Genomic DNA, 6,057 nt, shown 5'->3' on the forward strand with positions numbered 1-6,057 from the left:
TATTTTCTACAGTTTGACTACCTAGGTGCCACGTGGGCAGGGCATTTAACCAATCTGCACGCACTCTTTGAAAAGCAAGGATTAGTTAAAGTAAGAAGACTCGGCGTGCATCCCACCCTTATAAATGTTGAATTTTCGAAGACTGCCCCAATCTGGGAGTGCACCCATTGGAATAAACAGTACAAATCAGGAAATTTAGTGAATTTTTGCTTGAGCCCACACGACCGGCAAAACATCTTGGATTCGTGATACAGGACGATGTAGGCATTAAATGGAAATAAACTTTAGAAACTTCAAAAACTTTAATATTTAGTCACCATATAATGATTAGTTTTAGCACTGTATTGAAAATGATTATTATTCATCCACTTCTGGCTACGGAGTAACATAATGATGGTTGATTTTTAACTCTGATAAATGTATTGCATTATGGGAGATGCAGTGTTTGAATTACCATAGAATATCGTAAGCAGCATTTACGGCGGGAAAAGAGGGCCAATCAGGAAGTAATTGGGTGTTCAATGACGGTTATATAGGGGAGGGATCATGGGTGAATAATTACTGGGAAGAATGAGGAAGCTCGATGGTTTTTAACACTCACGGCAGGTACGGGGTTAGTAGCAATGACTATGGAGGTAGCGGGAGAAGAAAGAAAGAGTTGAGGGAAGGGGCAAAGATTCGAGTGATGTGTTGATTTAACCATGGGCATGTAGGTCGGGAGAAGGAAGGGAAAATAGAATATTTTTAAAGAACTAGAGTGATTAATAGACAAACAACATTGAAAAACTGGTTTATTTTTGAGTATGGTGGCTACAATGATGGAAGGGTTTATTGTGGTGATTTATGAGAGGATTATACTGCAACACGATATTTGAAAAAATGGGATTAACCCGCAGTGAATGTTTGAATGAAAAATATGATGCTGAACTAGAAAGTAACAGTTATTGTTTCTATTGTTGTCTTTTAGAGTTACCCTTGACGAAGGGCGTTTGTAGCCCGAAATGCATTGGGTGTTCTTTTAATAAAAATATCGTCTTGGACGAATTCTGCATCAGTCTTGTTCTTGCAAGAGGCTCGGATGGGCACAGCGCGAACATGAGAAATTTGGAAAATGGCATATAATACCGAGTGTGGATTCAAGCATGAATTTGAAACAAAAGAGATGGCTAAAAATGTTGGTTAAAAATGACGAAATATGAAGAAAGTGTGGTTCAAAATGAAAAAACATATGATCGCCATGTTGGCGCTATTAGCTGTGCGATTGGCTGGAGTGAAATGACGCTCCTATTTTCTACAGTCTAGAACAATACAGCCACTATCAATAGGAAAGAGATTGTTCTGAGATGCTCTCACTTTTAAGGCAAGAAATAAGTGAGGCTCTTTCCCTAGTTCCAACAATCAGTTGTCCACAGGTTAATATTCTCATGATGCACCTCGCATCACGCCATCCACGCTGGGTGAAGTTCTGTATGTACTTTTCAGCTGTGTTGTCCATACTCATTCCTCGCAACAATTTGACCTTGGCTCCTATGTCTTCTTCCATGTGAAACTGTCTCTGTCTTCATCACCCCCAACCCAGGTAATTGTAACTTCTTCTCTCCTTGCCTAGCTACTAAAACAAAGAAATTACTTTTCTCCAAAAGAATGCTTCTCCAGCTGCAATGGAAATGTGAGAAAGAACAGATTCTGTAGTGCATATGAAGTTCGACTCTTAATTCTAAAGCTAGAGTTTTCAGAGACCTGCATTTTGGGCCTACGTTTTTGGCTAACATAAGAATATGTCACTTTAAGCATTACAGTTCACATAATCATTATAGGATTTCATCTAATTCATTTGCGTACTAATTAGGAAATATCATTTGTCAATACATTTAATATGTGAGTAATGTCAGTTTCACAGCACAAGGTTCACATATTAAAGCTTTCTGATAGTTACATTTAATTCTCCATGACACTTATCCATAAACAGAAGCACACCACATAATTCGTTAATACTTTTCACAATTCTAGCACCTCATGTTTACATAATTTGCAAGATTATTTGTGGATGAGTTCTACATGTGATTATGATGCACCCCTACCAATAAATGAAATTTCCGTTGTATGAGCACTTTCAGTAATCTTATGCCTGAAGAACGTCAGTGTGACAAACATTATTTGCATTTAAAGAAATCAGTGTTCATTTATGTTTCGAAAAATAATATTACTTCCAGGACATATGGTGCTGGATGTAAGAAGATGGCATTTTGTGTTTCCTAAGAATCGGGTGTTTAGAAAATGGAAAATGATATGTGCTAATTTTGCCATTTCCTAATATCGATTTCTACAAAGTATAACTCGCTATTAGGGAATTGCAAATAGGAAATGCCAATGCATTCCCACCTAGAAGTAAAATTGGAAATGGTTTACATTTCTTAAATTGTGATTTCCTAATATGAAACTGCAAATTAGGAAATCCAAATTCAAGGGTGCCTCTGGCCTAAGGCCCTCCTGAAGGCACCCCAAAATGTGTTGTGCACATAAGCCCTAAGGGCATATGTGTGCTTCATGTCACATTAAAAAATGCATTTTTAAATCCATATTTTATTATTGCACATGGTTACCATCGACTTCAAGTCGATGGTAAAAGCATATCCTTAATGCCCAATTTGCATTTAGGAAATGCTTTGTATATGTGCTTTACAAATCGCAAATAGGGAATCCCTATTAGCGATTCCTGTAAATCGCAAATTGCGAACAGGCATTTATACATCTGAAAAGGCCATTGAGCATTTCCTAATGGGCCGAAATAGCGATTCAGGCTGTTAAGAAATCCAAAATGGCTTTCTACATCTGACCCCATGGTTCCTTGACACCTGTTCTGGCATTATTGCCTCTTTAGGGCAGTCACTTTTGGAATATCTAGAAGCGTGTTCATTCCACAGTTTAACATTTGAGTCTTCTTATGCTTACAGTTCAAGCCCCTTTTATGGCATTTTGTACTAGAATTGTGTGAATAGTAGCAAGGACAACTTAAGCTCCTTTTAAAATCTGTATGAATGCTGAATGCGCACAAGCATGTCAAAGTGTGCATGCATGCCCGAAAATGTAGTCAATCGCAACTTTCAGATTACTGCCCCCTTTTTCGAAAGTTCAGATCTCGATTGAGCTTAACTTGCCCATTTACAGTTTCGCAAAATATGTTAAAATCCATTGTAATGTTATGCTCTGCTTTCAATGTAGTATTCTAATTTCCTTTTATTATTGATTTAGACTGTAACGTATGCCAGAACCAGATTTTTGGAACTGAAGAGCAACGAAAAACTATACGGATTACCTGAACGAACTGCAGCAATTACCATACACCTCTGTGTTTCTGCAAGTGCCCAGATGCTATTTGGATTTCCTTTTAGCCTGAGAAAACAATTCAAACATCATTCATCTCCTGGCTGTTTCTTCAAGGGCCCAGATGGTGTTTGTATCTAATCCTAATAAAACAATCTATAGTATGGTGAGATCCTTTCATGGCGCAGAACTGTGTGTCTGTGCCACATTGAGGAGCCCATAGGCTAAGAAAGTATCCAAACAAACGTTTGGGCGCATGGAAACACAGATTTGGGTCTAGTCTTGCCAGGTATATATTCCTGTGTGAGGTAACCTGAAGAAAATGACCATGGTTTGTGAGAAAATGTTGAAAATCCGACAAACTGCTTGTTCAGTGTGTTGCCCCAGCCAGATAATCGGGGTGACAGCAATCTGGCACCTAGCAAAAGAAACCACCAGATGTGTAGAGCTTGAAAATATATGGTTGTGCAAGGTTTCCCTGCATACCAGATTTGATATCTGTGACCAAAAGACATGCAGGCTAAACACGCATTGTGCTATCAGTTGCTTTCCCAAGTTCCCAAATGCACTGCACACAGTATATCCCATAGGGCACCACAAAGCCATAGAAAACCTACACTTGTCTGTTACTGCATGCTCAGGAGATTGCAATGAGGACTGGAGAGAATTGACTACTCTCGCAGGAAAGCCCTACATCAGCCAAGCTGACCACAGCAGTTCTGAGGTGGAGGTGTTACCCAGTGGCTTGAGAGCGGCCCATTTCTGTTTCACTATAGAAAGACAGTGGATCCAGAGTATATACATTCCATCAATGTCCTCACCAGGCTGACCTTTACGTGGCCAGTAGATTCTGAATTGTTTTCCCTCTTTTTTTAAGTAGAGTGACTAATTATCCAGGTCTTTACGAATGCCCCAGAACCCCTTCTGTGTTGACAATGGGCAGAGACATGTTGACTGTCTACAGGGGCTATATATGGTAAAGTCCTGTAGCCCTCTTCCATTTTTAGCCCTATTCCTACAGGACCATCCAATAAAGTTTATTCGGTCCGCTGGAGATAGTTTTATATACATTTTCCTTTGCACTCTTCCCCTCACTGATCCTCTAGCATCTCTCCTTTTCAAAACTCCGCAGTTCCTCCCCTTTCTGAAGTTTTAGCCCCCACCAGGGACCTTGCGGTCCGGGAGTGAGGAGGGAACCCAATAATGAAGCATGTCATCCTCGGGTGAGTGAGGGTTCTTGTCCTTTAAGAAGCTCTCTTATGTGATTCTGTGGTTCTTTTACCACTATTTTATTATATGATTTGGTCTCCCCCTGTGTATTAGTGCTACTTACGATTGTTTCTGCGCTACAGTATTGTGTGCTTTGTGTTTATCTGCATGTGGCAGACATTGTGAAATATTTAAGGTGTCATAATAATAAATATATATTATAACTCCTGTGTGGTTCTCCTTTCATTTGACCAATACAATAAGATTGCATTCTGGTAAAACAAGCTGCTCAACATTCCTTCAAGACTAAGCTCGAAGGCTGCTCTCTACAGCTACCACTTGGATAGCTTTCATAAGGTTATGTTTGACCTCTTAAACCACCATAAGGCTTGTTTGGACTGGTGCAAGGTGCCCACTTTAATTAATGGGCATCATATACCTTGCCAACTTCTCACATAAGAACCACAACTTGAGTCAAGACAATGTCTAGAATGTGTAGAATCGCTGGGACCCCAAGGAACCAGCCAAGGTGAGTAAGTAGGGACCCCACGGAAGATGGGTGCGGTGTGAGAACGTGCCTGTTACGTATAATTCGATGCTAGTAGTAAACATTTTACACATACACACATATATGTGTACTTTAAAATACCTTCTTTTTCCTCAGGATTTTACCAGACATACTTTTTAGGAGTTTGATGATATACAGGGAGCTGTATGTATCTGGTTTGGCCTCCCCTACTAGATCCCATGTGTGAATTGTGCCTGGAGAGAATTGCCATGTATTGAAAAGAAAAATGACAACAAATTGACAGAGATCTCCTGATCAGCTAATCAACGTGAGAGAGGTCTGTCACCGAGAGGAAAAAACGTATGTGTGGAGATTTTTAGAATATATGGTCGTGGTGTTTTTCCACAAAGTCCACAGGTGAAACCTTATGATCTGTAGATCTTGAAAATACAGTTTCAGAGGTTTACATACATTCTAGGGATGAAACCTGAGAACATATGGCAGGTAACCTAATTTGGCATTTTGCGTGCAGATGCTTTCCAAATGTCCAAAATGCACTGAAACCAATGTATTGTCTGTGCTGTGGACACCTTGAGCCCATAGAAAACTAATACATGTCTTGTACCCCACACTCAGGAGACCAGGGGAAACAATGCTGGGAGTCAGACTTTAGCTGGGCTAGGTTTCTGCATGAAGAAGACTAGAGAAATGTGCCATGTTTTGGAAAACATGTCAAAAATCTGACAAACGTCATATTAGGCACGAGCTACCAGCCAGACAGGGTGAGAGAGGTCTGCCGAATAAAATGGAAAGTTAAAATATGTAGACACTTAAAATTAATGATTGCTGCACATGTTTCCACACAGCTCAAAGATGATACCTGCAGCCAAAAGACATGTAGCTTAAACTGACATTTCACTCGTATTTTCTTTCCAAATTTCCAAAATGCGCTGCACCCAATACATCGCCTGTAGGCTGAACAGATATAATATTTGATGTTGCCATGCTCAGGATGC

At 39.9% G+C, this 6,057-nt stretch overlaps 1 long non-coding RNA gene across 1 annotated transcript; it reads left to right on the forward strand.

The window, feature by feature from the left end:
* Positions 1 to 571: 571 nt before the first annotated feature.
* LOC146829127 (uncharacterized) lies at positions 572 to 4,742 on the forward strand. The gene is made up of 3 exons (XR_014961913.1): positions 572 to 606; positions 968 to 1,579; positions 3,253 to 4,742. It is a non-coding gene; the product is annotated as an uncharacterized LOC146829127 (long non-coding RNA).
* The last annotated feature ends 1,315 nt before the right edge of the window (positions 4,743 to 6,057 follow it).

This window comes from Triturus cristatus, chromosome 5_2, assembly GCF_964204655.1.
Source record: "Triturus cristatus chromosome 5_2, aTriCri1.1, whole genome shotgun sequence".
Taxonomy (NCBI): Eukaryota; Metazoa; Chordata; class Amphibia; order Caudata; family Salamandridae; genus Triturus; species Triturus cristatus.